This window comes from Giraffa tippelskirchi, chromosome 5 (genome assembly GCF_054371585.1).
Source record: "Giraffa tippelskirchi isolate mGirTip1 chromosome 5, T2T-mGirTip1v1.2.pri, whole genome shotgun sequence".
Taxonomy (NCBI): domain Eukaryota; kingdom Metazoa; phylum Chordata; class Mammalia; order Artiodactyla; family Giraffidae; genus Giraffa; species Giraffa tippelskirchi.
In genome coordinates this window covers 160,567,956-160,592,167 of record NC_137279.1, presented here as the reverse complement: position 1 = coordinate 160,592,167, position 24,212 = coordinate 160,567,956, and positions in this window count along the sequence as shown.

The window sequence follows — 24,212 nt, the reverse complement described above, 5'->3', positions numbered from 1 at the left end:
CAAGGAGCAAACGTCTTTCAATTTCATGGCTGCAGTCAGCATCTGCAGTGATTTTGGAGCCCAACAAATAAAGCCTGTCACTGTTTCCATTGTTTCCCCATCTATTTGCCATGAAGTGATGTGATCAGATGTGATGATCTTCTATTTTTGAATGGTGAGTTTTAAGCCACTTTTTCACTCTCCTCTCTCACTTTCATCAAGAGGCTCTTTAGTTCTTCACTTTCTGCCATAAGGGTGATGTCTGCATATCTGAGGTTATTGGTATTTCTCCCAGCAATCTTAATTCCAGCTTGTGCTTCATCCAGCCTGGCATTTCACATGATGTTCTCTGCATATAAGTTAAATAAGCAGGGTGACAATATATAGCCTTGATGTACTCCGTTCCCAATTTGGAACCAGTCCATTATTCCATGTCTTGTTCTAACTGTTGCTTCTTGACCTGCACACAGGTTTTGCAGGAGGCAGGTAAGGTGGTCTGGTATTCCCATCTCTTTAAGAATTTTCCACAGTTTGTTGTGATCCACACAGTCAAAGGCTTTAGTGTAGTCAAAGAAGCAGAAGTAAATGTTTTTCTAGAATTCTCTTGCTTTGCCTATGATCCAGCAGATGTTGACAATTTGATCTCTGGCCCCTCTGCCTTTTCTAAATCCAACTTGTACATCTGGAAGTTCTCAGTTCAAGTATTGTGTAAGCCTAGCTTGGAGGATTTTGAGCATTACCTTGATAGCATGTGAAATGAGTGGTATTGTGTAGTAGTCTCAACATTCTTTGGCATTGCTTTTCTTTGGGATTGGAATGAAAACTGACTTTTTCCATCCTGTGGCCACTGCTGAGTTCTCCAAATTTGCTGGCCTATTGAGTGCAGCACTTTCACAGCATCATCTTTTAGGATTTGAAATAGCTCAGCTGGAATTCCATCACTTCCACTAACTTTGTTCCTAGTGATGCTTCCTAAGGTCCACTTGACTTCACACCCCAAGGTTCTGACTCTATGTGAGCGATCACAGCATTGTGGTTATCCAGGTCATAAAGATCTTTTTTGTTTAGTTCTTCTGTGTATTCTTGCCAACTCTTCTTAATATCTTCTGATTCTGTTAGGTCCATTCCATTTCTGTCCTTTATTGTGCCCATCTTTGCATGAAATATTCCCTTGGTATCACTAATTTTCTTGGAGAGATTGCTAATCTTTCCCATTCTATTGTTTTCCTCTATTTCTTTGCATTGATCTCTCAGGAAGACTTTCTTATCTCCCCTTGCTATTCTTTGGAACTCTGCATTCAGATGGGTATATCTTTCCTTTTCTCCTTTGCCTTTCGCTTCTCTTCTTTTCTCAGCTGTTTGTAAGGCCTCCTCAGACAACCATTTTGCCTTTTGCATTTCATTTTTTTAGGGATGTTTTTGATCACTGCTTCCTGTACAATGTCATGAACCTCCGTCCATAGTTCTTCAGGCACTTGTCTATCAGATATAATCCCTTGAAACTATTTGTCACTTCCACTGTGTAATCATAAGAGATTTGATTCAGGTCATACCCAAATGGCCTAGTGGTTCCTACTTTCTTGAATTTAAGTCTGAATTTTGCAATAATGAGTTCATGATCTTAGCCACAGTCAGCTCCTGGTCTTGCTTTTGCTGACTGTATAAAACTTCTCCATTTTCAGCTGCAAAATATATACTCAATCTGATATTGGTATTGACCATCTGGTGATGTCCATTTGTGAAGTCATCTCTTGGGTTGTTGGAAGAGGGTGTTTGCTATGTCCAGTGCATTCTCTTGGGAAAACTCTGTTAGCTTTGCCCTACTTCGTTTTGTACTCCAAGGCCAAATTTGCCTGTTACTCCAGGTATCTCTTGACTTCCTACTTTTGCATTCCATTCCCCTATGATGAAAAGGATATCTTTTTTTTTTGGTGTTAGTTCTAGAATATCTTGTAGGTCATAGAATTGTTCAACTTCAGCTTCTTTAGCATTAGTGGTTGGGGCATAGACTTAGATTACTCTGATTTTGAATGGTTTGCGTCGGAATTGAACTGAGATCATTCTATCATTTTTGAGAGTGCATCCAAGTCTGAATTTTGGACTCTTTTGTTGACTATGAAGGCTAGTCCATTTCTTCTAATGGAAGTAGATATAATAGTAGATATAATGGTCACAATATTTGATAAAATGGTCAATAGTAGATGTAGTAGATATAATTGTCCTCAGAATTAAATTCATCCATTTCTGTCCATTTTACTTCACTGATTGCTAAAATGTCGATAGTCACTCTTGCCATCTCCTGTTTGACCACTTCCAATTTACCTTGATTCACGGACCTAACATTCCAGGATCCTATGCAATATTGTTCTTTATAGCATTGGACTTTACTTTCACCATCAGTCACTAGATCCCTGAGCAGGCATCAAACCCAAGCCCCCTGCATTGGGAGCATGGAGTCTTAGCCACTGGACCACCAGGGTAGTCCCTACTATTTAGAGCATAAAGAGATACATTGACTAGAACTATTGGAAGAGCCTGGGAGAAAAACACTGTGCTGCTAAATCTAGTTCATAGGTTCCTTATAGAGGCTGTGCTGTGGGAGATTAAGGGAAGGGGAAAAGGGGAATCCTTTTCTAGCCACCTATTTGTTACCAGATGGACTCTTTAGGACTTCACAGATACAGCACATTTAAACTTCATGACAACGCTTATGATGGAAATCTGACTGTTCCCATTTTATAGCTGAGGAAACTGAGGCTTAGAGATTTCAAGGTGCATGCTCATGGTGCACGATGTAAACTTCAAGGTTGGAAACGATGTCTGTATACTCCGCCCCACATCTCCCCCCACCCCCAGTCATGGTGGGAAGTGCCCAAGGCTCTTTGTAGCACTTTGAGAGGACAGTTGTGCCCTGCCCTCCCTCAGTAACTCCTCCCTTCCCTGGTGGCTGTCTCTAGCAGCTTTCATCCTGGTGCGCCACACTGGGGTCCACTGGGCACCTCAATACTTCACCTGGACCTCTGCTCATAGTCTTGCCGTCGGTAACCAATACCATTTCCTCCAAATAAAACCCACCTTGGCACCAGCATTCCATCTCCCCATACTTTTGTTGATACACTGTCAGGAAGACAAGGAGCCCAAGCAATATGTAGAAAAATATGGTGTAGCTTCTATCCTGCCTTGATATTCTTTGTTAATTTAAGGTGTGATTGAGTGCTAAGAGCACAGGCTTTGGGTTTACTTAGAACTGGGTTCAAATCCTGGCATCGCTTCTCATTAAGTGGGTCACCTGGAGCAAGGGTCTGTGTCTATTAGCCTCAGTATTCTCATCCACAAATAGGGGATAGGAATGCCTTTCTCACATTTATTTAGGATTGTGTAACATAATGCAGGCAAGCCCTCAGCGTAGTGTGGAGTGCCTAGTGAGTACTTAATAAATGGAAGCTATTATTTAGGGTAGACGTTTGAGATGAAATGGTTTCCACATTCATTTTAGAGTTGATAAATGAAGCTAAGATCCCAAGGAAGGAATGAGGCAGGACTATCAGAATACGGACCCACCTTCCTCTAGGATGCTGAAGTCTCTTCCTACCACTCAGTGGAAATATTCCTTGCACTGCAATTTTTCATGTCTTGCAACGTCCAATCAATACAATTGATTTAATGATTAATTTATTGTGTTCTCAGTAAAAGCCCTGCATTGACTTCTTAAAATGGAATCTTATTGCATTATAGACAAACAAAGCTAATTGGCAGCAATCATTTAAAGGGGAAGCACAAAGCATTCTAAACAACACACATACCCGATCAAACCCAATAATGAAAAACAAAAGTCTTATGCTATCTTAAGGATGCAAAAGTAGAGGGATGAGTGAGAGTGTTAGTGTTTTCTGAGTTGCTGAGCCACAGAAGAGATCATCTGGCCCAGTGATGTCATCTGTGGACTGACCTTTTTTATGGCCTTTACTTATTGCCCTCTCTGTTAGGATATCAGGAGAGTTGTCTTTTTTTTATCCCTTGCAGTCCGTTTTAGGAATAAATAGTTGTGTCTTTGACTTATGGTTTGTTTTTATCTCATAGACTATAACTAGAGAGGTCTTCATCCTTCCACTGATTTTCAGAAGACCCAGATGATACCCCACAACTGCATTTTTTTTCAACACATGTTGTATAGTTTTCATTTCTAGACCTGTGTTTTTTTCTCGTCGTTTACCTTGGCTTCATCTTGCTCACCAAATTATAAAATGGTTATCTAACTAAACATCAATGCATCTTTTTAAGTTGCCTCTATTTGGAACACAGTTAAGGGATATATAAACAATTAAATAGTGAAATACAGAAAGTAGGTGGAAAAATTCTAATTTTCTATTCTCCCATGCCACAAACTAGCTTCACAGTTGGTTACCTGCAGCAGTATATGCCTTCTGATGAGAGCAAAAGTGGACTCTACTGGCAGCTGTCCCAACCCAGTGGTTGGTTCTTTCTCCACCATTCTGTTCTCCTTGGCACCCCCTTCCAGAGTTGTGAGAGAGCTTGTGGACCTCCCACTACGGGCACAGGGAGGGGGTTCAGGGAGGGCCTGGGCAGGGCTGACTTGGCCACTGGGTGTCAGTGTTGCTGCACTGGAGGGAGGCCTCTGGACCTTGTCTTTGGCAGCCAAGAAATGCCTCCTGTTTTCCTCACATAACTCAGGTGAACAAGAATGAAATGACATTCATCAGATCTTTTTCTTCTGCTCCAAAGAGAAGGAATGAAAACTCTCTTTGCTATACACTTTCCCAACTGCCGGGAGTGTTAAGTTTAAGGCAATGGGGGATCCCGGGTGGCTCTGATGGTAAAGAACCCACCTGCAATGCAGGAGACCTGGCTTTGATCCCCGGGCTGGGAAGATCTCTGGAGAAGGGATTGGCAACCCACTCCAGTATTCATACATGGAAAATTCCAAGGACAGAGGAGCCTGGCGGGCCGAAGTCCATGGGGTCGTGAAGAGTCAGACACAACTGAACAACTAACACTTTAATGAGTGATCAGTAATTGTTTTAAATTACCTTTCTTCACCAGAAAGCTGTCTTGATAGAATTGTCTACCCAGCACCACACCAACAGAGCCCACTGAGACAGCCGATCACCTTGGCCAGATCCTAGGCTTTGCAGCCCGAAGACCTGGATCTGCTTCTGGGGGTACTCTTTCCTCCAGCCCTTTATCCTAACTAGCTGTGCGACCACCAACAATTTTGAAACTTGCTGTGCCACAGTTTCTTCATCTCCAAAATGCAATTTAGAAGCATTTTTCAGAGGAATGTTGTGACAGTTGAATTTGATTGAGCGTGCAGAGCAGAAAATCATGATAGGTGTTCAATAAATGGTAGCAAACGTGGATAAAATGTAAGCTAGGCTGAGGTGTGTGGTAGCTCAAAATATATTTAGGAAAGGTTTTCCAGTGTCCCCAGAAAACAAGCAGAAGGTGTGTGTTTCAGTGCATGCATGAGAGATATAGACAGAGAGGGAGGGAGAGAGAAGGGAGGGAGAGAGTGAGGCAGGGCAGGAGGTGGGATGAGCTGTGTGTATGTGAGAGAGAAAGAGAGAGGCTCTCAGGTGACATGCATAGGAAGCACAGTGTTCACAATATATCTCATGAAAGAGTTGAAAAACCCATATCCTAACATCTTTTTCCCTGCCTGACAGTTTATAATTTCCTTCCAGTAGTAGTCAGCACTTCTGAGATGCTCACTCATGACAGAGAGAGAACGCAATGTGGAACAAGGAGCAGCCTCTCACCAGGACCAGAGTTTAACACGCCTGGGCTCTAGTGTCGTCTGTAGCAACTCTCTGATGTCCTCAGACTGGAGACAGCTTAGTCAAAGGAACATGGCTTTGGAGTCAAGTATAGGCAGGAAGTCCAACTCCTGGACTTATTACGTGTGTGACCTTGAGTAATTATTGACCCCTTCAGAGTTTCATATTTTCATCATTTGTAAGAATGGAGATGTGGGTGTATGCATGCATGCTAAGTCACTTCAGTTAAGACCCGCCTTTTTCAACCCTATGGACTATAGCCCACCAGGCTCCTCTGTCCATGTGATTCTCTAGGCAAGAATACTGGAGTGGGTTGCCATGCCCTCCTCCAGGGGATCTTCCCAACCCAGGGATTGAACTCACATCTTATATCTCCTGCACTGACCTGCTAGTTCTGTACCACTGGTGCCACCTGGGAAGCCTTTGTTTTCTGTCAAGAAGCCTTCACCTAGATAGAGATCCTATTCTCTTTTCTCTTGGCACATTCATTCTTTCTGGTAACCATTATGTTACTGACCAGGTATCATTGAGTGTGGAATCTACCTGGAAGTATGGAATTCTGTTCAATTAGCCATGGCTTTCTTCCTTACCAAGTTTAGAGATTTGAGACTGAGTATTCTCTAGGTTGATATAAAATGTGATATCGTTGTAGAATCTCAGAGAAGGATTGATATCATATCTTATATCAACCTAGAGAATACTCAGTCTGGTCAGTAACATAACATATTTTGTTTTTCAGCATTGGAAATGGGCCCAGAGAATCAAAGTGATTTTCCCCATCACTGTAGAGCTCAGAGTCACCATGCCAGGCTACCTTCTTGCTTATAAAGAAATAGATTATCATTCAGATGGTAGTTCAAATACTTAAGAGACCAAAGATTAAAGTCCAGCTCTTCTCACAAACCAGCGGTACTCAGGCTGAAACTCTTCAATGCCTTTACTCACATAGAACCCCTCATTACTGTGGGTCATTGTGACACAGACTTCGGCTTGTCATAGGATAAAAAGATTCTGGCTTTCAAATATAGTTATGAACTAATGAAACACGGTTTCCCAAAAGGTAAGATGGATTGAAGCCATGCAGGGCATCCTGTGTGCTCTAAGTCTTGGCCAGTATTTCCCACTGTGATTATAGAACATGAATCTTTAGGATGCCTAGTTATAAAAAAAAAAAAAGTTTTGGAAAGGCTTTTAGAGTATATTTTCCCATTTCCTTAAAGGTCCACAATGAAAATTAGCATATTAAAGCCTCCAGTTCTAAAACAATCTGCTCTAAGTTTGTCCTTAAGTCCACTCCATATTTCTAAATCATAACTGACTACGGAACTTAACAGAAAACTATTAACATCTCATAGAAGAAATGCTTTATGAATTATCTTTCTTTGGATTTCTGACATGAACAGTGTTCTGAGTACTTTATTGGTTTTCATTTTAATCTTTGCAACCAGCTAGAGACAGACTGGAGAAGGAAATGCCAACCCACTCCGGTATTCTTGCCTAGAGAATCCTGTGGACAGAGGAGCCTGGTGTGCTGCTGTCCATAGAGTCTCACAGAGTCAGACACGACTGAAGCAACTTAGCATGCATGCATGCACTGGAGAAGGGAATGGCAACCCACTCCAGTATTCTTGCCTGGAGAATCCCAGGGACAGTGGAGCCTGGTGGGCTGTTGTCTATGGGGTCGCACAGAGTCAGACCCGACTGAAGTGAATTAGCAGTGCAGCAGCAACAGCAGTGACAGAGACATTGTTGACAATCTTTTTATGATGAGAAAATTGGAGCTCATAAGGTAAAGGAATTTGCCAGTTTCATACAGTCAATATGTCCTGCTTTTCACTTTATTTTTTTTTTTTTAATAAATTTATTTATTTTAGTTGGGGGCTAATTACTTTACAACACAGTATTGATGGAGATTTCAGAAAGCTACAAAGATCCATGTACTTTTATTTTTTTTATTTATCTATTTTTTTTTATAAATTTATTTATTTTAGTTGGGGGCTAATTACTTTACAATATTGTAATAGTTTTTGCCATACATTGACCTGAATCAGCCATGGGTTTACATGTGTTCCCCTTCCTGGACCCCCCACCCACCTCCCTCCCCATCCCATCCTTCTGGATCATCCCATTGCCCCGGCCCTGAGCCCTTGTCACATGCATCGAACATGGAATGGTGTTCTGTTTCACATATGATAATATACATGTTTCAATGCTATTCTCCCAGAACGTCCCACCCTCACCTTCTCCCTCAGAGTCCATAAAATTGTTCCATGCATCTGTGTCTCTTATTCTGTCTCGTATACAGGGTTATCGTTACCATCTTTCAAATTCCATATATATGCATTAGTATACTGTATTGTTGTTTTTCTTTCTGGCTTACTTCACTCTGTATAATGGGCTCCAGTTTCATCCATCTCAGTAGAACCGATTCGAATGTATTTTTTTTTAATGGCTGAGTAATATTCCATTGTGTATATGTACCACAGCTTCCTTATCCATTCGTCTGCTGATGGACACCTAGGTTGCTTCCATGTCCTGGCTATTGTAAACAGTGCTGCGATGAACATTGGGGTACACGCATCTCTTTCAATTCTGGGTTCCTCGGTGTATATGCCCAGCAGTGGGATTGCTGGGTCATATGGCAGGTCTATTCCCAGTTTTTTAAGGAATCTCCACACTGTTCTCCATAGTGGCTGTACTAGATTGCATTCCCACCAACAGTGTAAGAGGGTTCCCTTTTCTCCACACCCTCTCCAGCATTTATTGCTTGTAGACTTTTGGATAGCAGCCATTCTGACTGGTGTGAAACGATACCTCAAAATGGATTAAAGATCTAAACGTAAGACCAGAAACAATAAAACTCCTAGAGGAAAACATAGGCAAAACACTCTCCGACATAAATCACAGCAGGATCCTCCATGACCCACCTCCCAGAATATTGGAAATAAAAGCAAAAATAAACAAATGGGACCTAATTAAAATTAAAAGCTTTTGCACAACAAAGGAAACTTTAAACAAGGTGAAAAGACAGCCTTCAGAATGGGAGAAAATAATAGCAAATGAAGCAACAGACAAACAATTAATCTCAAAAATATACAAGCAACATCTGCAGCTGAATTCCCGAAAAATAAACGATCCAATCAAAAAATGGGCCAAAGAACTAAACAGACATTTCTCCAAAGAAGACATACAGATGGCTAACAAACACATGAAAAGATGCTCAACATCACTCATTATTAGAGAAATGCTTTTCACTTTATTTTGTTTATAATTTTTAATACATGTTACCTTCCCATGTCTTCACTCATAATGTAATCAATGCCTAGATTTGGACTCTCACCACTTCTGGCTGGGATATCTTCCTTATCTTTTAAGACCTAGGTTAGGAATCATTTCAGCTGTGCTAAGTGTTTCTCCCTTGTGTTCTTCCCATAGTTTTCTATTTTCCTTGATCTTAATACTGTCCACTCTATTTTGAAAGTATCTGCTTATGTGACTCTTCTTCCATGTAACTTGTAAGCTTCTTAAGAGCAGGTGCTATGTCTTCCCTCTTTATTGTATACCTTATTTCAAGCTCAGTGCTTACTTTAAAGTCATACACATTTATGAAAACTCCTATGGTAGAGATTTAGCATCTCTCTGTTGCACTGAATTGAACTGAGCTGAACCAAAGCCAGTTCTCTCTAACTTCAAAGCCCCAAACATTTCCCATTATACCTCACTGCCTCCCATTCCAACTATAAAAGTTCTATTGCATTTTGGACCAAATAAGCAGTGGACCTATTTTTGTTCCCATGGTATTTGGTAATGCTGTAGAGAATTATAGGGAGCAAATTTGGAAGGAGAATAGGCACCTTAAATGAAATTTATGTTACATCACAGGTCACATTAGCATTCTGTGTATAAATCTCTTGGTACAGAGCAAAGAACAAAGAAAGCTTTAAGCAAATATCAGCTATGATTTAAACTATTGCAATTTCAGAGAATAGGTTCAGTCATTATCAATAATACTTCTATTTCATGCTTTGAGTTACAAATTATATTCCCGCATTTTTCTTGATGACTGTCTTGGCTGTGTAGGTTCAGTCTGAAAGTTGAGATTCTGGTGCTCAGAGCAGATATATATGTTAAGTCAAAAGCCACTAGTGGGAAATTCTGTGTAGATAGGTGGGTTGCAAACCAATAATGAACACTATACCTGGCAGTGGGGGTATCATTAGGACTCAAACAGAAGAGCTATGCTTGGAGGTCAAGTTAAATTTCCCTCTTTTCCAGCCTCACTACCTGTGACTAGCAGTATCGACCCATCAGGAGAACAGGAGAATGAAGCTTAAGCTTACTCATTTATTTGGCGAGTTTGAGACCACGATTCTTTAAGAATATGTTATGGAGTTTTAGTGTTTGTGTCTATGTGTCTCTTTCCCTTCTGTTGGAGGCTTTGAGGTATGCTCTTCAACCCTCACCTCCTCTCTCCCTGTATCTGACATAAGCCCTGAATGTTACTGTTTGAATAGCTCCCATGTTTATCTCTGGCTTCTAATAAACCCACCCTCTCTGAAAAATTGAAATAGGCTCTTGACTTGTCTTTCTGACCCTGGCCTTATTAAATAAATCATGCCAGTTCCATGTTTCAAGATCTCCCATGAAGCATGAGAACTACTAGACTCAGTAGGCTAAATTCCTTATCTATTCCAGTGATTCCTTAAGTCATCTCTTTTATCACTTGCCTCCTTCTCCCTATTCAGGTGCCCAGTTGCACACTGGATTTCTTAACCATTCCCATCTTGAGCCTCCATGCATTTCCACTCTTAGGGGTTCTCTTTTACCCCATGTGTTTGGCATTTCCTAGTCATGCCCCAAACAGTCCCCTCTTTGTGAAGCTGCTCTTTCTCCTCAAACAAGTGTGCATGCTGTTCCTCTGAGATTCTACTGCACTTTGCCAGCAGTCTGTTGTGTGTTTTTTAAAAAAAAATGTTTATTTATTTATTTATTTTTGGCTGTGCTGGGTCTTTGCTACATGGGCTTTCTCTAGTTGAGGTGAGTGGGGCTATTCTCTAGTTGTGATGTGCAGGCTTCTGATTACTGTGGATTCTCTTGTTGCAGAGCACAAGCTTTAGGGCACACAGTCTTCAGGAGCTGTGCTGCATGGACTCAGTAGTTGTGGTTCCTGGGCTCGAGAGCACAGGCTCAATAATTGTGGCACACGGGCTTAGTTGCTCTGCTGCATGTGGGATCTTCCGGGACCAGGGATTGAACTCATGTCTCCTCCATTGGCAGGCAGATTCTTTACCACTGAGCTACCAGGGAACCCGTTCTATGTTGTACTGAGACAGAGTTTTCGCCCTTTCTTTAGCCAGAAGGAGAGTTCTGTCATGTGTGAAGGACCTTCTGTTGGAGGAACAAAGGGGTCAAGATAATTACTTGCTTGGTGACACTCTCTCCTCCTCTGTGAAAGTTGCTCAATCATGTCTGACTCTTTGCAACTCCATGCACTTATACAATCCATGGAATTCTCCAGGCAAGAACACTGGAGTGGGTAGCCTTTCCCTTCTCCAGCGGATCTTCCCAACCATGGGATCGAACCCAGGTCTCCCGCACTGCAGGTGGATTCTTTACCAGCTGAGCCACCAGGGAAGCCTCCTCTGTGGCTGGAATGTAAAATTTAGGCTGGATAGACCTTTTCCTAGGGAGTTTCCAAGAGGGCTAGGAGGGACCAGGTGACCAACATGAGAGACTGAAAATGGGGAAACTAATTCTAATTACTTGGGCTTGATCTGAGCTCTGTCTTAGAGTTCCTCCCTGAAATTTACATTTGATTTCCTTATTCCATATGGAACCTATTCCAGCTCCCTAGAGTAGGTGGGGAATCAGATGAAAACCATGGTAAGAAATAACCAGGATGCATATGGTTGGAATCTTTTATGTTATATTTTCTCAGGAGCTTGAAGTGACTAAGCAGGCATTTGGGATCCTGGCTCCATCATAAGCACACAGTATAACACCTAGTACATTGAATGGTATTTTTTTCTGTGTCTTTCTTCAGTGTTAGACTGTGAGCTTTTCATGTGCAGGGTCTAAACATATGCCCTTGTTCCAGTCCTGCACTAGGCCTTGTAGCTATCTCAGCAAAAGAGTGGAGCTGGCCTGGAGGCTATTGGGGTGGACTTCAGAGACAGTCAGCTTTGCTTCAGATCTCACTTGTACCACTTAATGGCACGTGACCTCAGACAGGTTATACAGGCATTCTATGCCTTCATCTCTTCCTGGATCTAGTGAGGATAAGAAGTATCTTTCCTGCAATTTAGTCAAGATGATCCAATGAGCTATGTATGGAAAATTTGTGCCTGCCACCTAGCAGGCAATGACTAGGTGCTAGTTATTCATAATTTTCTTTCTCTAGGGCATGACATTTTATCAGCATGTAGTAGGCGTTTAATAAATGTAAGCAAATAATGAAACATTGGATAAAAGTTTTTCAAGGCACCATACGTATTGACTTGAGGCAGGGTAAAGTTCTGCAAAGAGCATGGGTTAGGAGTCAGAATGATAAGTTTGAACTACAGTGCTGCTACCTCCTATTTCATTGACATGGGTAAGTCATTAATCTGTCTCAGCCTGAGTAATATTTAATCCCAGAAGTAGGTACTATTTTCACCTTGTATTTTATCTGGGTCTCTGCATGGTGTCTGAGGCCCTGTTCTCCAGATAGAGAGCCACTTTCTTATGAATTGAAGCATTGAGACAGGGAATTCTAAAGCAGGGAACAGAAATGAGGGCTCTAAGAAGTCGCAAATAACCAGGACCCCACCCCTGAGGACCCCTGAATTCTACCTTCTAAGTGGATATGCTTTGTGTGATTATGACTCGTTTTTGATTTGGTCATTGGCTTTTACTAAAATAGTAAATAAGACTTGTGTTTCTTACTTGTATCTACCATTTCAGGTATTTGGGACACCACTTAGAAAAATTAATTGCAATGTATTTTGATAAAGGCATTTTGATTTAGTTAATAATCTGAATTTTGAGAATTAAAGAAATTAATGTAGCTATTTTAATTTTCACCATATTCACAATCCCAGGTAGAGGCTATTATGGGATCTATTTTGATGAAGACTTGAAATAGTTAACACTAACTGGGGCCTGGTAGTAAGAAGCGAGCCATGGTTGGATGGTAAAGTTTATTGAGTGCTTATTTTATGCCAGTCCTTTTCATTATTTGCCATGCTAATAACCACCCTATTAAGCATTATTAGACCCATTTTATAGATCAGGAAAGTGGCACAATATCACAGCCATGAAGAATAACAGTTCCTGAGTTTGAAACCTGATTCACGCTCTTTGGGCTATACCACGCTGTTTCTGAAGCAGTAACAATGACTCCCAGACAGGACCTAATACATAGGGCAGGCTTAGTAAGCATTTCTGGCATGTTGGATGGATGGGCTGATAGATGGGTGCATGCATGCCTGAATAGATGGAGGGACTGATGGATGGCTGGATGGACTAATGGATGGATAGATGACTGGACTGATGGATGAATATGCCCAAAATTAGCAGCAAGGGAAAATGTGTTAAAATCACTAGAAGTCTGAAAAGGTTTGGGTAGGTTAGGGAGGCAAAAATTGTTTCAGCCACTATGTACTGTCAGGTGACTGAGAGAAGGATGGTATCAAATTCAACAAGTGCTGAGTGAACCCACACACATCTGTAGGAAAAGGAACAAGTGTTTCAGATGCCTCCAGCCCCGTTTGCTGAGTTGACAAGTTAATTACTCAGCGATCAGGAGATAACTTGGTAGCAGTAACACATGTAACTGTGTAATTATCAGGGGTTCCAGTATTCGCTGTGTAATTATCAAGTAGTTTTCATGAAACAACATGTGTTTGCTTGTAAATATACAATTAAGCGGTGTTGCCACTGTTAACTATAAAACAAAACCAGCATCTGGCACTTAAGGTACCAGCTGTGGGTCGCCACAATTAAACTTTTCTTTAAATAGGATTAACTTTTTAAAAGGCATCAAATAGCAAAAACTCACAGTAGCACATCTGATCATTCTCTTTTGCTTAAAATGAGACTTCCCTCTTTTCTCATCACACCTTTAAATTTTTGATTTGTTCTTTAAGGTCAAGCTCAATGCTAGCTCTTTTCCTTGTATTATGCAGATTCCTTTAAACAAGATGTAAATTCTTTTTCCTTAAATCCTCTAAACCCCTTTGTATCTCTTATACCTTTTAATACATCCTACTTAGCTGGGAATTGTAGGCCTATCCATCTATCAATAGTGCCACAAATATTTATTGGGGCCCCAGTTATGTAGCAGGCCCTGGGCTAGGTAATGAGAATGGTTTTCAACAAAACAGATATGGCCTCTGCCACCACAAGCTTTACAGGATAGGAAGAAAGGCATGTATAAACAAGTAATTGTCAGTGTGATATATTTTGTAAAAAAGAAGCAAAGTTTAGTGCTATGAATGTTAATTCTCATTTAATCAAAATCAGGGGTCCCCAGACTCTAGGATCTAATGCCTGATGGTCTGAGGTAGAGCTGATATCATAATAATCAAAATAAAGACCACAATAAACGTAATGTACTTGAATCATCCCCAAACCATCCTCACCCCCAATCTGTGAAAAAATTGTCTTCCATGAAACCGGTCCCTGGTGCCAAAAAGATTGAGAACTGCTGGTCTAAGTTACTTGAAGATGGTAGCCCCAAGTCCTTTTTCCTCATGTATTCAGTAATTATCTATTTAGCACACAGTTTGTGCAATTTGCTGTGTGTGTGCTAGATATTTCACAGTAAATAAGATGGGCATTATCCCTGCCTACACTTTAAACTCCCAAGTTATCTACCTTAGGACCTGGAGCCTATCAAGTACTCTTTGTGTATTTGTTCTTGCCAGTGACATTAGCTAACCTAGTACAAAATTATTGTCATCCTTGTCTTCATGTTGTCCAGGAGAACCTAGTGACATATATTGTGAATATTTTTATAGAATATGTGATCATATAAGATATTGCCCCAGAAGTGAAAACTTAGATCTATAATTTATTTGCTACTATATTTTGTTACAGTTCATGTACTTATTATAGAAGTCTTTGACAAAAACTAGGAAACTATACAAAATAATCACCTAAATGCTGCCATTCAGAGAGACCTGAATTTTCTCCCTGATATTTTTGACTTATAATTTTTTCCAAAGGTAAAAATTTTGTGTCCTGCTTTTTTCCGCTTAACACTATAGCATGAAAATCTTTGTATATTATTAAAAATCACCTCTGTTTTGACTAGTTTATATTCCATCATAAATACACTATAGTTCTTAAACATTTCCTTAATGTCTGAATAACATTCATTTATTCAATCTTTATTTAAAGACTACTTCTTTCAGCATGGTTCTGGGCACTGGAAATATGGTAAAAATGAAAAGTGAGAGGGACCCGTAAGGAGTTTAGATTCTGAAAGATAATAAATAAATAACTACATGTTAAGGCTGGGGATATGAAGTAAAAGAAGGGGAAGAGCATAGAGATAAGGGAGAGATGCTAATTTTCATAGAGTATTCAGGGAGAGTGTCACTGATAAGGGAATATTTGAGTAACACCTGGAAGAAATGGAATTCACATGAAGGAATCTGGAGCAACCGAGGGAAAGCAGGTGCAAAGGCCCTGAGGTGGGAATGTGCTTGACTTGTTCATATAATGGCAAGGAGGACATATGACTGAAGGAGAGTTAGCAAAGGGGAAGAGCAGCGGTGAAACCAGAACAGTAAAAAATGGCAGAGGTATATGGATCGCTAGGCCCTTGCAGGCTGCTGAAGGTCTTTGGGTCAAATAGGAAGCTAAAATGCCAACATTTTAAAAGATCACCCTGGTTGTCATATTGAGAATAGATTGTAGGAAAGAAGATTGAAAAAAGAAGCCCACTTAGAAGATTGTTAGCAATGATGCAGAACTATGTTTTTGGTCTTTGAATTAGAAATAACTTTTAAAAATCTTTATTATAACATTTTTATAGAGTAAAAAAAGTAATATGATGAGCTCTTATATTCAGCTTCAACATGAAAAACACATGAATAATTTTTGTTTACCTATACTCATACCTATTACCAACCCCAACACCTTGTTTGATATTAAAAAACAAACAACAACAACAAAAACTTCCAGAATACGCTATCTCTAAGTAGGGGAACACTTACTAAGTAAACTTAACAAAAAAAATGCAGTGAAGAAATCCCAAAGGAAAGTAGTATAGCATTTCTGTAGTATAGAATTAAATGTTCTGGACATAAAATAACATAGTTGGGCAAATATTAACGTGAAATATATAAAGTTCAAATATACAAAGTTTATATTGTCATATGTGAACAATTCATAGAAATTGATAAGAAAATTTACTAATGCAACAACATACATTTGGGCAAAGGAAATAAAAACCTTTTTAAAATAGAGGTAAGAAAATGACACTAAAAATTCTAATCACAGAAGAAATCTAATACAAATAAGCTGAAACCACAAGATACTGCCCACCCCCACCACCATAGCATGCTTCCCTTTAGGAAAGCAAAGTGTGTAGCGTGGAGTGCAGGAAATGTACATTCAAGCACTACTAGAGGGTAAGAAAATTGACTCTATGCCCAAGGGCTCTGGAGTTATAGTCTCATTGCCTCAGTAACACCACTTCCTCTGATATCCATTCTAGTACTAGTTAGAATACAGAAAAATTAGAACCAACTTCAGCACTCGACTGTGGACCAGAATCTTGGTTATTTCATTCCATTAAAAATTTCTTTGAGGCTTTTTTCTTTCTTTTTTAAAAAAACTTTTTTTGGAGTACAGCTGATTTACAATGTTGTGTTAGTTTCAGGTGTAAAGTGAATCAGCTAAACATATACATATATCCACTCTTTCTTTAGATTCTTTTCCCATATAGAATATAGCCAGTACAGAGTACTGAGTAGAGTTCCTTGTGCTATACAATAGTTCCTTATTACTTATCTATTTTGTTATAAAAATGTGTATATGTCAATCCAAATCTCCCAATTTATTTCTCCCCCTCTTCACCCCCTAGTAACCATAAGTTTGCTTTCTACATCTGTGACTACTTCTGTCTTGTAAATAAGTTCATTTGTACCTTTTATTTTTGATTCTGCATATAAATGATATCGTATTTGTCTTTCTCTGATTTACTTCACTCCTTTTGACATTCTCTAGGTTCACCCGTATTGTTGCAAATGGCATTATTTCATTTTTTTTAATGGCTGAGTGATATTCCATTGTACGTATGTACCACATCTTTATCCACTCCTCTGTTGATGGACATTTAGCTTGCTTCCTATGTTCTGGCTGTTGTAAATAGTGCCACAATGAACACTAGGGCACATGTATCTTTTCTTTTTAAAAATATTTGTTGATATGACTGTGCTGGGCCTTAGTTGTGGCATGCAAGATCTTTAGTTGCAGTATGCAAACTCTTGGTTGTGCATGTGAGATCTAATTTCCTGACCAGGGATCAAACCCCCGGGTCTCCTGCATAGGAAGCTCGGAGTCTAAGCCACAGGACTACAACAGAAATCCTGCATGTAATCTTCTTGAATTATGATTTTCTTCAGGTATATGCACAGGAGTGGGATTGCTGGGTCATATGATAGTTCTAGTTTTAGCTTTTTAAGGAACTTCCATACTGTTATCCATAGTGGCCTTACCAATTTACATTCCCACCAACAGTGTAGGAGGGCTCTCTTTTTTCTCTTCTTCACCCCTTTGAGGCATTTAGACTTAATGTTGAATCACATGTATGAACAGTAATTATATTCTATATAATGTTGTTCTGATTCTTTCCTCTATGCTAGGTATCTCTTCTAGTCAGTCCCATCTCATTCATAGGACTGTGCCTTCTCTGGAGAAAGTTGTCTAATATTTGGGTAGGTCTGTGAAATTTCTGTTTGAAAATTGATCTATGACTGTTGTTTCTCTCCTTGTTTCCAAGATATTACCTAGAAAGCTGATCATCTCTTGTGAGAATTAGATGGTAAATACATGATAGTTCTCCTCCTGTGAGTAACATGTATCTTTCTCACTTTTGAGCCCTGAGACCTGGCATTCCATTGTTCACAATTCCATGTGAATGAAACCACCATTTATCTGGTCAGGCAAGCCACAAATCTTGATATTTCTCAGGGCTCCTCTCTCATCCAATCCATCGGCAATTTATAGTGGTTTTACCTCCTAAAATTTTCCTAAATATGCTTACTTCTCTTTACCATTATCCAATCCACTTCATCATTTCTTTTCTAGGTAACCTTCTAACTGGGTCCTCCTTTCTGCATGCATGCATCTCTTCAATCCGTTCTTTATATCCTCTCTGGAAGAAGCCTTTAAATGCAAATCCAAGTGTGCTGCTCCCTGCTCAAAACTGAAAATTCAGTGCCCGCCCATTGCTCATGGATGAAAATCAGGGCCTTAACCCAACCTGTAACCTGCCTTCACCTGCCTCTCCAGCCCAACCCAAGGGCTCTACAGTCTTGGCTGGCTCTAACCATCCTGCATTTTTTTCAGGCTCTCATCCTGGAAAAGCTTTGGTCCGTGTAGGAGTTATGCATATATTGACATACTTGGCCTTCATTTAGTATAAAGGACAATACTAGTACTTCCCTATCTCCTAAGAGCCATTTTTATCGATTCTTTGCACCTTTTTCCTCTGTGCAACTCGTTTGCAAATGGTTCCCCTCTGGCTACTAGAGCCAACTTGCTGGCAGAAAAGTGCCTGTGTGTTTAAACTCCCTTCTCACAGGGTCCTTTAATTAATGGCTCTAAATGAGAGTTTGAAAAACCAGCAAACCTGCACAGATCAGGGCAATTCTGAGGCCAGGCTTATAATCCAGAGCCACCATACAGCATCTGGCCGAGACTAGTCTCTGCACAGCTATGTCTGAGATCACATTGTTGCTTGGCCTCCTCTCTGTCTCTGTCTTTCTTCCCCAGGCATTACCCGTATCTCTGTGATAAATCTCTAGTGCCAGAGACAAATGGATAAGAAAGCTGTGGTACATATACACAATGGAATATTACTCAGTCATTACAAAGAATACATTTGAATCAGTTCTAATGAGGTGGATGAAACTGGAGCCTATTATTCAGAGTGAAGTAAGTCAGAAAGAAAAACACCAATACAGTATACTAATGTATATATATGGAATTTAGAAAGATGGTAATGATGACACTATATGCAAGACAGCAGGGGAGATGCAGATGTATAGAACAGTCTTTTTGACTATGTGGGAGAAGGTGAGGGTGGGATGATTTGAGAGAGTAGTATTGAAACATGTATATTATCATATGTGAAATAGATCGCCAGTCCAGATTTGATGCATGAGACAAGGTGCTCAGGGCTGGTGCACTGGGATGACCCTGAGGGATGGGATGGGGAGGGAGGTGGGAGGGGGGTTCAGGATGGGGAACGCATGTACACCCATGGCTGATCCATGACAATGTATGGCAAAAACCACTACAATATTGTAAAGTAATTAGCTTCCAATTAAAATAAATAAATTAAAAAAAAAAAGCTACTGCAACTAATAAAAAAGAAAATCTCTAGTGCTGGAACCTGTGCATTGGAACTACCTTTAGGGAACCCCATCTAAGACACCTAGATAAGCATGTACCCACTCTTTAGATCTCAGGACAAATGTCACTTCTTAAGGATTTCTGACAACCTGAAGTCTTGTACCATGCCAACTGATGAGCATTTCTTCTTCATAGTACATCCCAATAAAAATTTGATATGTGTTGAGAATCTCTGACCATAAGCCACATAAGGCAAGACCATGTGTGTTTGGTTTATCATTGTGTCCCTGTTGCTTGACATAGTCGCTCAAGAAAAATAAGTCTTTATTAAATGAATGAATACAAGTTGACAAGCTGTAAGTGTGATGAACATGAGTACAATGACAGATGAAATTTTATTACTCAAACCATTTTTACTGAGAAGCTATATACCAACCAATGTAGTAACTGTAAGTTTTCATAGGCACTCAATAAGTGCTTGTGAAGTAAACAATTACATGATATATGAATGAATTGTACAAGGAAAGTTACAATCTAGTTGGAGAAAATAAAAACACTGGAATGTTTAAAACTCATGATTTGTTGACATACTCCAGAGGTTGTCTAGTTGGTTTTAAAGTTACTTAACAAAGAAATAAAGAGTTTATTCTTTTTGAATTTCAGCCAGATGGGCTATTTCCAATCTTATGTGACTATATTTGGCTGAAACTAAGGTAGCTACAAGAAGCTAAAGCTCATTATACCCCAACTATTTTCTGTGCCTGTACCCTGACTTCTGAGTTTTACTTGGCATGATCTCCTTTTACAAGTGCTTAGAATTGAAAACAGTTGAAGTTTCATGACTTTATAGTCAGTTTATTTTTAAAGGGTGTTGGGGAGGTCCTCAGTTTGACAAACCTTAAATTGTAAGATCTCATAACCCATATTTTTGGGTGTTATGATTGCTGAGAGTTCATAAACGAAAATCAGCATGTTAAAGTTGGAGATACTGTTTTCAAATAGAAACTAGGTTTGGATTTAGAGATTCTTACTCCAATTTCTGCCTCTCCCCCAAAGTTATAGGAATGAGCTCTTGCCTTATAATAACATCAGTACTACAGAGTGAACTCTCCTTCTAAAAGCCCCTATTCTAGGCAATGTTGGTTGGTTTTTTGATGAAGGGTTTAGCACATTTACTGTCCTAAGATCAAATTACACAACTGAAGGTGCTTGAGGATAAATTCCAAGCCAACTCTTGTTGAAACACGTATTTTGGAATATCATATATTGCATTAAGGAAAGGTGGCATTTGGCCAGCTGAATCATTAGCAATTGCTTTGATGTATGCTCTGTTTTGAATTTTTTTGATATGACTCAGATTATGTTTCACAATGTATATTTCAATCATAACATCAGTAAAAGTTATTGGTCATATACAAAATGTAGCACATCATGTGTTAGCCTAGGCATAAAAACAGAAAAAAGAAATTTTGTAAGATGCATATATAAATCAATCCTACCATGTTCCAGTTTTAGCTATTTCCTCACTAACTCAACTGACTTCATCCAAAGGAGGCTCAACAGCACTTGGTATTTACTATAGAATCATTTTAGGTTTCTAAGAAGTGCTAGAATGTCATGGCTAAGTGCCATTGAACTCTATGGGTTCGAATCCTGCTTCTCCACTATGCTCCATCAGGGTTCAGAGGCAAGTTGCTTAATCCCTAATTTCTGTGGGAAAATCATTGACCTTATGTGGTCCCAAGTTTCTTCATCTGAAAGCTGATGATAATAACAGTTACCAGCTCAAAATCTTTTTTTGGTAAGTACTAAGTGAATTCAGTATATGTAAAGTGCTTAGAATAGTACCTGTAATAAGCACTATGTTAGAGAAAAATTTTATATACACAAAATCAAAACCATGTATTTGCTCACCTTTTCACTGACATTACTGTAACCCTAGAGAATTCCTTAATGCTTTTCAAATCCTTTTTTTAACTGTAATGTGGCCCCACTGGTCTCCCCACATTGTTTTATAAGGATTAAATGAACTAATCTAGCAGAATATTGCCTTGCCAGCCAAAGCATGTGGCCTTGTACATATCAGGCATTTAACAATATTTATTATATGAATGATTGAGGGAGTTGAGTGAAAGAACAATTAATTTCTATGCCACCCCCATGTCATATTCACTGATTCATTTCAAAAAAGTTATTGAGGATCTTCTAGGTGCCAGGTACTTTATTAGATCCTAGGGGATGCCACGATGAACAAAGTAGTCTCTTGTGGACATTTAGAATCTAATATGAGAGACAGCTATTAATCAAATAAGCAAGCACTTCATTATAATTGTGACATGTGCTAAAAACCCTGTAAAAGTAGAATGTGTGATGATCACGTTTATTCAGTACATTTCTCTCACTTTACAGATAAAGAAAGATAGGGTGGACTATCAGTTGAGAGTGAATCAAGGTCATGGTGTTACCCCTGTGGCTCAGTGGTAAGAATCTGCCTAAAATGTGGGAGCCACAGGAGATGTGAGTTCCAACCCTGTGTGGAGAAGATCCCCTGGAGGAGGGTATGGCAACCCACTCCAGTATTCTTGCCTGGAGAATCCCCATGGACAGAGGAGCCTGCCAGGCTGCAGTCCATAGGGTTGCAGAGTTGGGCACAACTGAAGTGACTTAACACAGTACAGCATAAAGTTTATAGCAAAATTAAGGGTAAGAGACAGAGAACTTTCCTTAAACCGCCTTCCCTTACACATTCATAGTGTCCCTTTTATCAACATTACCCATCAGAGCAGCACATTGCAATTATTACAATTATGATTGCACATTGACACATCATACTCACCCAAAACCCATAGTTTGCATTAAACTTTCTCATTGATGCTGTACATTCTATGGGTTTGGAAAAATGCATAAGAAAATGTATCCATCATTATGGTATCATGCAGAGTGTGATACCTTAAAGATCCTATGTGCCTTACCTATTCATCTGTTCCCCATCCTCCAGCTCCTGCAACCACATTATCTTTTTACTGTCTCCATAGTTTTGCCTTTTTCATATGTCATATAGCTAGAATCATACAGTATATAGCCTTTTCAGATTGGTTTCTTTCACTTAGTAATACACTTTTAAGTTTCCTCCATGTCTTTTCATGGCTTGATAGCTCATTTCTTTTTAGCATTAAATAATATTTCATTGTTTGATGTACCACAGTTTATCTATTCACTGACTAAAGGACATCTTGGTGAGTGTTTCTTTTTTTCTTTTGAACTCCATGTTGGGTGGAATTGACAAATGGCTACTTATTGTGCTTTAAAAGACAGTTAAATTCTGCTTTCAGATCAAAGTCTGGGGCTTAGTAATGAGTAAAAGGATGGGGGGAAAACATCTCAAATAAAAACAATCATGGTTTCCAAGAGTTGACTACCTTTCACGTACTAAGCACTTTATCTCCATCATTTGATTCAATATGCATAACCCGTGAATAAGTATTATTGCAAACTAAGACTCAAAGGGTCTCTGAGCAAGGTTGCTTCAGAATCACATGGCCAGAAAGTGCAGCAAGCCCTGTCGGTGTGATAATAAAATTCACGCTCTTCTAAGGTAGCAAACTGTTTCTACTTTGGAACAATTTGGGCTCAAATAGCCTCAGAGTGTGCAATCTTACAGATTTTGAGGTTTCAGAATCAGTTCCTAAATTTCTAGTTGATGAAGACTGTGAATACTTAAGTATATATCTTGTTGCTTTCTTCTCTTGGTACATTATTTACTTTTTTCCCTCATGTGAAACTCATGCTTCACATGATGGGATAAGGAGAAAAAGAAGAAAAGAGAATTAGGATATCAGAGAGCATCATAGAGAAATTGGGAAGTGACTACAGAATGTTTTTTTGTGTTCTAAAATTCCTTGATTTTTCCAGGTACCTCTGAATTAGCAGACAATGGGACAATACTTCATGGAAATTCCCAATACAGTCATTATTAACCAGCATTATTAACCATTATTAATGGCCTTTTGAAAAGGCCATTCTATTCTACTTTTCAGAAACTCTATTTCCACTGCATGCTCAGTCACTCAGTTATACACAACTCTTTGTGACCCTATGGACTGTAGCCCGCCAGGTCCTCTGTCCATTCTTTCCAGGTGAGAATACTGAAGTGGGCTGCCATTTCCTTCTCCAGAGAGGTACTTGATAATATGGGTGACTGTGTCAGGGAGAGGGATGTGTTAGTTACTCACCTTTGAGGACTCTCAAAAAAGAATGTACAAGAACTTTTACTCTGTAGAGAGCCAAAGCTCAACTATGTAGAAGGAGCAGAGATAAATAAGATATCCATTTATTGAGTCATGGGCTGTGTTATGCTAAGCCTTTATCTGTATATTACGTGGATAACTCATTTTTCTCAATAACTCATTATATCCCCATTTTACAGATGAGGAAACAGAAGCACAATGAAGGTAAATAAATAGTCCAAACAAGGTGACACAGGTAGGGCTGAGAATCAAACCTAGATCTGAGACACTCCAAATCTAGCCTTTTTTCCCCCATGAGAACACATTCAATTAATATTACTTAGGAAGGAAGACAAATCTGACCCACTGGCTGGGTTGTTTTATTTGTTTGTTAAGTCTGGTTTCATTTTGCCCTGCAGATTGATCAGCTGCTCCACTAACAAACACAAATTTAAAAAGCTCCTAGAATATCTTGCTTTTTCAGTGACTGTTAAAAGGACACTGGAGGGGAAGGCAAGAGGGGAGTTTTCCAAGATCCATTACTATGTACAAACTGCTCTTTCCCACACCTCTCTTAAAATATCATCACCCATTCAGTTTCATGCTATTACAGTAACAGTAAAGCAAGATATCTCTGCAAGAT